Source organism: Carassius auratus, chromosome 3 (assembly GCF_003368295.1).
Source record: "Carassius auratus strain Wakin chromosome 3, ASM336829v1, whole genome shotgun sequence".
Classification (NCBI taxonomy): domain Eukaryota; kingdom Metazoa; phylum Chordata; class Actinopteri; order Cypriniformes; family Cyprinidae; genus Carassius; species Carassius auratus.
In genome coordinates, this window is record NC_039245.1 from 3,520,043 (window position 1) to 3,530,440 (window position 10,398).

Consider the following 10,398-nt stretch of genomic DNA (forward strand, 5'->3'; position numbering starts at 1 on the left):
TTATTGTGTTATAATTATGTGTTGTGTCATTTAAAAGCATTGTCTGGATGGTATAGTTTGTCTTTGGCATTTAATACAAACTTGTCAATACATTTGTCTTTCTCTGTAAAGATTTATTTATATGTATGTTTATTATTTTACAGTGTTTTAACATGTTTTTGTATTTTTCATGTTTATGATATTTTTGAATGACTGAAGATTCAGCGCAGAATTCAATAATCCTGTGGATGGACCGCAGCGAGTCCTTTTGCAGTTATCCATCAAAAAGATATGCAGACACAATGGAAATGGCATTTACATTGTAGAGCTTGGACGAAGTTGTAAGTAAATTTATTTATTTATAAATGCACATCTATTGGAGTCTATATGCTTTACAATTGTAAGGCCCTGTTTAATGCATCCCTTTGTTTTTATTAAAGCACACAGGCTCTGCGCAGGAATTCATCAAGGACATAACTGCTGGGATCACGCTTGTGGATGACCGATCTGAGCACCATCAGTCTGCAGTGATGTGGTCCAGGTAATAGAAGAAGAAGAAATCTGGGTGATCTGGGGTTGTAACTCGTTGTTAGACGATCTGTGTACTGTGTTAGACGATCTGGGACTGGGACTAACAGAAATAAACTAATTCAGGTTTAAAACAACTTGAGGTTTAGTAAATGACAATTTTCTTTCTTTTTCTTTCTTGGGTGAACCCTTTACGAAAATGTAGATATTTGCATTGGAAAACAGCTTCAAAATTTAGAGAACATAATTTGACATTATTTTCCCCAGTTTTATTCCGTGAATTTTCTATAATTGGTATTTAAAATGTCTTTATAAAGTGTTGAATTTATCTTCATAAAACCACCAGAAACCCTGTTTATGGACATAGCCATTCTTTATTATTTTGCTGAGTACTGTTTTGAATCCTGAAAAATGTTCAGTTCTAGCATATTGGCCATTAGCAACTTTGCTTAAAGGATTGTTTCACCAAAAAAATTAAATTAGGCCATGTTTTACTCATTCTCAAGGCACCCTATGTGATTTTCTTCTTTGAGACGAATCTGATCTGAGTTGAATTTAAAATTGTCCTGGCTCTTCCAAGTTATTTAATGGCAGCAGACAGGTGTGTTTTTTTTCTCAGCAGTCCAAAAATAGTCAAATAAAAAGCACCCATCCATCAATAAAACGTGTCTCACATGGCTCTGGGGGGTGAATAAAGGCTTCCTGTCGCAAATCGATGCACTTTTTGTAAGAAAAATATCCATATTTAAAAAGTTGTAAACACTTTTTTTTCTCTTCCACTGACTATCATACGTGCAAGCCTAATTTTGTGATTCTACTTTGTGATTGGCGTATTGTTGTCTCTCCTCCGCTCTTCCGTGTTCGTCACTAATCACCGGTGCATGCATGACCCCTATTTTCATCCACCCGGAATGGCTCTCACGAAAGTGAGAGAAAAGGGTTTAAATATGTTTTGAATAACATTTTAAATATGTATTTATTTTTATTACAAAAACACATGGATTCGCTACAGGAGGACATTATTCACCTCTCAGAGCCATGTGAGGTACTTTTTATTATGAATTGATGCACATTATTTGACTACTTTTGGACTGTTGAAAAAAACACCCACCTATTGCCATAAATAAGTAATGTAATATTTTTTTCTTTTCCCAGCCATCCAGTGACATTAAGGATGTTGAGAAAGAAATTGAAGAGGGCATTCTGATTGTAACTGAGGAACAGCAATGTGATGTGCTTCCCAAGGAATAACCAACATTGGTCTCATTTGGACATCCTGTCATCACTGACATCTCCCATGTCCCCAAGGCATATGGACTCCTAATGGGTCTGTATGCAGTGAACATCCACTACCTCCAGCGCATTAAATACACCATTGAGGCTCTGCAAAAACTTGTGAAGATCAGCTGCTCCCACCATGTGCTCGCTACCGCGGCAGGAACTGTAGGTGTTGGGGAGTGAATGTCCAGCGCTCTCTCCACCCTCAACACCACAAATAAGGTGTCCTTGAGCAAGGCACAACTTCTCCCCGGGTACTGCAGCATAAATGGATGCCCACTGCTCCAGGTGTGTGTTCACGGTGTGTGTTCACTGCTGTGTGTGTGTGTGCACTTTGGATGGGTTAAATGAAGAGCACAAATGTATGTCATGTCACTTTCACTTTTCAGTGTTCATGATGTGTCCATCGGCTCCACCGCACTCTTTCTTAAAAAGTAGTGTTTTTTTTTTTTTTATAAGGAAAGGTTCTTTTGTGCCTTTCACTATATAGAATGTACATTAAAGTTTATCATGTCATGACTTGGAATATGCATGTTCTCATGTAAACAAATGTTTTTTTCACCTCTCATTTTCTTAAACAGTATGTACACATTTTCAGTATGTAGCATTATGATGGGGGACGAGTTTGGAAACTTTCAAGATCCTTCTGATGTTAACACCTCTGTCTGGTCATGTTGTGCTATGAAATTTAGAATCTGACTTTAGATCTTTGTGCTTCCATGTGCATTCATTCCATTTATATCTTATTATACAGAAGTACAGTACACTAATTTTTTGTAACTAATTGTGATATTATATTACATATATCTTGGTTTCTCATTTTGACCATGACTTGCATTATGGTGGGGGGAGTGCATGTGAACTTGTGCAGGGTTAATAATCAGAGTTCAACCTTCTGATTTTCATATTGCATTGTGAAATTAAAAACAATCCCTGTGGTTTTGATCTGATGAATTGAAATGCAACTATTTGTTTCTCAATCCCAAGCCAATGTTATTTATTATACATCACACTTTCAAGTGTCGGTTCAGATCTTTAGACGTGTTTGTATTTTGCATTTTTTGTTTTGTTTATCAATTATCAGTTGATGTGTTGACAGCAAATTGCTTGTTCAATTTAAATGTGAATGAAAGTGTTGTCTCTATCATTAAATAAATTACATTTAAAAAAGTGTTTTGTCATCTTTATTTAAACATTTAAGGCAGTGGAGTAACATTTGTTTATGATTATTGATCGAAGTAAAAAAAAATCCCTGTTGACACAACATGATTTAGTTGACTGGACTAGAAAATAATAGTCAAGTCAACTTAAAGAAATTTGTTACCTGGACTAACTCCACTCTAGTTTGAAGTTGTTTCAACAAGATTTTTTTTGTCAAGATAACAAAAAAATTTTAGGCAGCGGGGTAACAAAATATTTTTAGTTGACTCAACAAATTCTTTTTTACAGTGAATCCGATACCAGCACAGTTTTTCTTTTTTAAATAATGTACAATTTCTATACTTCTCTGTGTTGACCTGATCATAAATCTTTTGTGTGTTAAACAATCTATTACATATAAACTTCATTTTAATGAAAAAGAACAAATTAAAAAATATATAATCATAATCTATGATAAAAACACTATTATAAACTAGGTTCGCGGATAATTCAGCAGCAAAAGATACTCTAAGATTCTAGAAAAATCACAGGTGCACAATAATTGTATAAAAACTAGTGAAATATTTTATTTACAAATAAAAGTGACATAAGTCTAAATTCTGGTAAAATGTTACACATTGCTCTTTGTATTGTTCATGAATACATTCATGAAAAAACAAGTATAAACATTTATATAGAAATGTAAAAGACATTACTTTATATCTATAGCACAGTAATAAAGGCAGCAACATATGATAGATAGGACAGAACAAGAAAGACTATTAATATTCTTTAATTGCGCAGAAAAGTATAATTTATAATACTAAAAGGGCCCATATACAGAGCAGCACCAAGCGCTTATGTGCATCTCGTCCACAGAATGATGCGCTTGAAACAACACGGAGTCACCAGATATTGATACTTAGTGTATTAATTCAGTGCGTTAGTTTATTGAGCCTTTTCTTTGAACAGTTTTTAACCTCAGATACTGTGTGCTCTTGAAGAGAGTTTCATCGTTTTGACTGTAGTTACTAAAGATATGCAGTATGATTGCTGAATTGAGAATGACAGACAGCCGCAGCAGGAAAGAAGAGTTTATGTGAACTTGAATTTAATGACTTATTAATTTATAGTTTTAATCTGTACCTCACAATGAACTATGGAACTGATTCGGAACACTTGAAATATGTGCACAAAAACGTTTTGGTTCTTTATAATGTTTCTGTGTCTTTCATGGGGCTCAACAATAACATAAAACAGTATACGCACAATATCGTATTTGGATGGATCTCGTCTGACCAATACCCGATCTGCAGAAAATACCGGTATCGGAGCCGATGCCGATAGCGAGTATCGGATTGATGAATGTCTACTTAATTTAGTTCTGATCTTGATTCAATTCGGTTTGATCGACAATTATACTTATTCTCTTTTTCTGATTCCAGTTTCCATAAAATTTATTTTGGATTAAAATATTTCTGAGAATTTGATGATAGCCATTTATGTACTTTGATTTAGTATTCATTTTGGTTATAATCCTGAACTCTTCAAAAGTGCTTCTGGATTGACTCAAAAGCCTGCTTTGCTCTAATATTTACAAACAATACGAATGTTACAGTAGCTGATACACACTGATATTCCTTGGATCAAGAACTGTCACAACTAAAAAAATATACTTTAAAACACTGCCAAAAATAAATAAATTTAATTTGAATGACCATTAAGTTACTCTTTAATGTGATTGTATATTCAGACAATTTATGTTCCCTGACACGGAAAAAAAGCAATACTGTTTAAACAATGAGTGGCTATAAATATCTAACTGTACATTGAATGAATTGTTCATCCCAAAAAACTACAATTTGTTTGAGGTTGACTCCAGGATGTGGAGGAGTTTGTTTATTCATCGGAGAGAAATTTGGCATTGCATCAGTTGATTTTCAGCGGGTCCTCTGCGGTGAATGGGTGCCATCAGAATTAGAGTTCAAACAGCTGAGAAAAACATTACAGTAATCCACAAGTAATCTGTGGGACTCCAATGGGACTAAGGCATTTAAACCATAATTTCTAGCCAAAACATGAGTTTATAATCCATAATTATGGAGTTATGGAATCAATGGTTTGAAGTTAAAATGCCTTAATGATGGATTTGTATATTTAAAACATGCAGCTTTTCTCATTCTGGTGGTGCCCATTCGCTGCGGTGATGTAATGCTAAATCGATTCAAATCTGATCTGGTAAGAAACGGACTCGTCAGCTTGGATGGCCTGAGGGTGAGGAAATTTTCAGTAGATTTTAAAATAAATTTTTGGGCGAACTATTCCTTTAATTATTACTACTGGCTTCAGAAATGGACATTCAACTGAGACTGTCTTTCTCTCAGTTGTTGAAGCCCTAAGACTGGCAAAAGCGGAATCTAAATCTTCAATATTTATCTTGTGATAAACTCATGACCATTTCTCACACATTTCCCCTCTTTTTTTGGTCCAGATCAGCTGTCGATGGTCACAGAGGCCATGCAGCCAGGACCAACTAGGATGCTTGTTTCTTTTTCTTTCATTGTTTTCATGATCCCTGCTTTGATTTGTTGTTATGAATTCAGTTCTCTATTTTCTTTTGTAATGTTACAGCATAAAGCACAATAAATAAGCAATGGGTGTATTAAGGGGGGGGGGGTACAATGGTGTTTCATGTATTCAGAATTGTTCACAGTGTTAAAGAGATGGATTCTCATGGTAAATGTGGCCACATGGAATTTCTGTGCAGAAAATCATACTTCCGGGTTGGTACAAGTTTCGGCTGTGTTTTTTCCGATCGTGGATTTAATGACATAGACGAGAGTGGAACTCCTTACATGAGCATTTCTCTCTGAAAAGCACACCTGCGCACACGTTGACCAGAGAATGTCTCCAAAGAATGTCTCCATGTCCGAGAATGTCTCCAAATAAGTGCGTTTTTGGATGTGAGGGAAAGTGTAAAGTGTTCAGCTTCCCAAAGAACCCAGCGTTACACGAACAGTGGATGCAGTTTGTTTTTCCGGGGCAGCGACGGAGTGTATCAAGTGCCTTTGTGTGTTCTGGTCATTTGAGTGACAAATGTTTTATAAACAAGGCCCAGCTCGACACTGGATTTGCACATCGTTGGCTATTAAAACATGGAGTGGTCCCAGTGATAAAAGACCCCATTCATGTAAGAACAATTGCATCAGATTTCTGTCTTTTGTTGGAAATCAGCACATAAATGAATATGTTAATGGAAACAACACGAAACATCAGTATGGCACGCCTGCAGGAGCTCAGCTTTTTCCGGAGAGAATCAGAAAGCTGTATTTTTATTTTATAAATATGATAAAACTAAAGACTTTTTGGATATATAAAGGATGCGGTACTACTCTATAGGTACTCAAGATTAACATGAGATTAGGTGAAACTGTGTATGTCATGTACCCTTTAAATAGTGACAGAGAATAGAAAATATACAGTTGTAAATGGACTCAGGTCACTTATTAAGAATTTATTAAATTCAATGGCATTCATGTCAAATATTCAAATGTTTTACAAAATAGTGTAAAAAATTACAGTAAAATTACTATAATATTATTTTACTGTAAAAGTTACAGTAGGGATATAAGGATATAGTACTGTAAAATTATTATGTGGTAAGGCAATCATACTGTAAAATGAAATTGCGGAAAGGGCATTATACTGTAAAATGAAATTGCAATAAGCTACTATAAAGGAGTAGTTACAGTAACTTACTGGCAATATTGCTGCCAGTAAGTTACCACAAAAATACAACAGAAAGTCTAACAGTGCTTTATGAGTTTCTTTCTTGTGTTTCAGGGTTAGTAAATTATTACAATTAAATTTCTTTAAATAGTTAATTAGTGATTATTTTTGTTAGTTTTGTGCATTTATGTGTATTAATTTAACAAATGATAAAAAGTCAATTTATCAGCAGCAAACAGTATTAACCGCATTAACAAAACTGCTAGTTTTCATGAAATTTATAGTTCTGTCTTTTGAATCAACATTACACATTAAATTGAACCTTGCCCTTATCATTTTCTTAAACAGATGTACAATCCCTATTACAAAAAAGTTGGGACACTGTACAAATTGTGAGTACAAAAGCAATGGAATAATTTACAAATCTCATAAACTTACATTTTATTCATAATGGAATACAGATAACATATCAAGTCAAGTCTACATTATTTTCAATTGTGAAATTACGTTACTCAGACCCAAATGGTGCATACAGATAACATTAACAGTAGGGCCTAAAAATCTAGATCGAATATAAAATATAAGATACAGCTATACAATAAGAAATTGTAAAAAAGACATGTAATAAAATTAAATTAAGTTAAATAAAGCAGCGCAAGGCAGATAGAGTACAAACCAGTGAAGTGAACAAACAGTGCAGATAAAAAGATTTTTAGTGCAAAAAGAAGCTTATTCAGTCTGATTAAAGTGACAAGGGCTCAAGAGCAGTTATTTTATTTAACTGACTGATGAGGTGGTAGAATGACGTCAGTACCATGGTGAATGAGGTAGTAAGCAGGCCATGCTGCAAGTGACTGGTGCAGCTTGTCAGGATGCTCTAGACAGTGCCTCTGTAGAAGAAGTACATGATGGGGGGCGGGGCTCTGGCTCTTCTCAGTTTGCGGAGGAAGTAGAGACGCTGCTGTGATTTCTTGGCCAGTGCTGCTCTGTTTTCAGTCCAGCAGAGGTCCTCTGTGATGTGTACACCCAAGAACTTGGTGCTGCTCACTCTCTCCACAGTCGCAACGTTGATAGTCAGAGGAACATGCTGATTGTGTGCTCTCCTGAAGTCAACAATAATCTCTTTCATCTTCTCCATGTTCAGAGAGAGATTGTTGTCACTGCACCATCACCTCACTCCTGTAGTTTGTCTTATCTTTGTTGCTAATGAGACCCACCACAGTCGTGTCATCCGCAAACTTAATGAAGAGGTTGGAGTTGTGTGACGGTCTGCAGTCGTGGGTCAGCATAGTGAAGAGGAGGGGGTTCAGCACACAACCTTGGGGGCCCCAGTGTTAAGTGTGATGGTGATGGATGTGTTGTTGCCAACCCATACTGCCTGAGGTCTTCCAGTCAGAAAGTCCAGCAGCCAGTTGCACAGCGAAGCGTTGAGACCCAGCTGGATCAGTTTGTAAATGAGCTGTTGAGGGATGATTGTGTTGAATGCTGAACTGAAGTCTATGAACAGCATTCAGACATATGAGTCTTTTTTCTCTGTATGTGTGAGTACTGAGTGGACAGCAGTGGCGATGGCATCCTCTGTCGACCGGTTGGACCGATATGTAAACTGGAAGGGGTCCAGGGAGGAGGGTAGGGCAGACTTGATGTGGTGAATGACTAGCCATTCAAAGCATTTCATGAGGATGGGATGCAACAGGATGGTAGTCATTGAAGCAGGGTGGAAATGGAGATATCAAACGTTGAAAGTGTGACATTTTGAAATTTCATGCCAAGTATTGGCTCATTTTGGATTTCATGAGAGCTACACATTCCAAAAAAGTTGGGACACGTAGTAATAAGAGGCCGGAAAAGTAAAATGTACGTATAAGGAAAAGCTGGAGGACAAATTAGCAACTTAACAGGTCAATTGGCAACATGATTGGGTATGAAAAGAGCCCCTCAGAGTGGCAGTGTCTCTCAGAAGTCAAGATGGGCAAAGGATCACAAATTCCCCCAATGCTGCAGCGAAAAATAGTGGAGCAATATCAGAGTTTCTCAGGGAAAAATTGCAAAGAGTTTGAAGTTATCATCATCTACAGAGCATAATATCATCCAAAGATTCAGAGAATCTGGAACAATTTCTGTGTGTAAGGGTTAAGGCCGGAAAACCATACAGGATGCACATGATATTCGGGCCGTAGACGGCACTGCATCACATACAGGAATGCTACTGTAATGAAAATCACAACATGGGCTCAGGAATACTTCCAGAAAACATTGATGGTGAACACAATCCATCGTGCCATTCGCCATTGCCAGCTAAAAGTCTATAGGTCCAAAAAGAAACCATATCTAGAAATGATTTAGAAGTGCAGGCATTTTCTCTGGGCCAAGGCTCATTTAAAATGTTCTGTGGTCAGACGAATCAAACGTGAAGTTCTTTTTGGAAAACGAGGACGCCATGTCGTCCGGACTAAAGAGGACAAGGAAAACCCAAGTTGTCTTCAGCACTCAGTTCAGAAGCCTGCATCTCTGATGGTATGGGGTTGAATGAGTGCATGTGGCATGGGCAGCCTACACATCCGGAAAGGCACCATCAATGCTGAAAGGTATATCCAAGTTCTAGAACAACATATGCTCCCATCCAGACGTCATCTCTTTCAGGGAAGATCTTGCATTTTCCAACATGACAATGCCAGACCACATACTGCATCAATTACAACATCATGGTTGCATAGAAGAAGGATCCGGGTACTGAAATGGCCAGCCTGCAGTCCAGATCTTTCACCAATAGAAAACATTTGGTGCATCATAAAGAGGAAGATGCGACCTAAGACAGTTGAGCAACTAGAAACCTGTATTAGATAAGAATGGGACAACATTACTATTCCTAAACTTGAGCAACTTGTCTCCTCAGTCCCCAGACATTTGCAGACTGTTATAAAAAGAAGAGGGGATGTTGCTCGGGATTGCACATCTGTTTCCAACTTTTCTGAGATGTGTTGATGGCATGAAATTTAAAATCAACATATTTTTCCCTTAAAATTAAGCATTTTTTTAATGTAAACATTTGATATGTCATCTATGTTGAATTCTGAATAAAATATTGAAATTTGAAACTTCCACATCATTGCAATATGTTTCTATTCCCAATTTGTACAGTGTCCCAACTTTTTGGAAATTGGGTTTGTATTTTTTGTCTCTGTGTTTCAGAGCATTGATTAGTTTATAGTTGTTTTGCAAAGACAGTTCATCAATGACTTTATATAAATCATTAACTCTACAACCTTTTCAAAAAGAATGGGCTTCCACTTCTTTCTCATCCATTGTAGTTTGATGGTACATTTTTATACATTACTGGCCAGTCCATCAACCCCTACTTTTATTCGCACGCAGAGGAATTTCAGAAGGCACAAACTGCCAAATTGTTCTATCATAATAAGCTCCAGTGAGAACGAGACTGCAAAAAGCCTTTCTACTGGCCAACTCACTGTCATCAGTCTATCCCTGAAGGTTTCAATGTTTATTCCCCTTCAAATGGAAAGAGTCAGCAGGAGTTTACTTTAAACAACATTTTGACAGAAGCAAATCAAGACTGGAAGAAATGAGTCTAACAATTAGGATTTTAAAGACATATTTGATTGGAGCATTCAAAGAACTAAATTCACAATGAAAGTACAATAAAAGTAGTCAATATGACTCACTTCATAAGCCTTAGCTTTTAGTGACAAACAGCAACTGAAGCTCTTATTCACTGAAAAAAAA

The 10,398-nt window shown here is 36.6% G+C and overlaps 1 long non-coding RNA gene across 1 annotated transcript; it reads left to right on the forward strand.

Moving 5' to 3' along the window:
* Window positions 1-272: 272 nt before the first annotated feature.
* LOC113041473 (uncharacterized) lies at window positions 273-1,721 on the forward strand. Its single transcript, XR_003275397.1, has 3 exons — window positions 273-320; window positions 420-520; window positions 1,663-1,721. It is a non-coding gene; the product is annotated as an uncharacterized LOC113041473 (long non-coding RNA).
* Window positions 1,722-10,398: the final 8,677 nt, after the last annotated feature.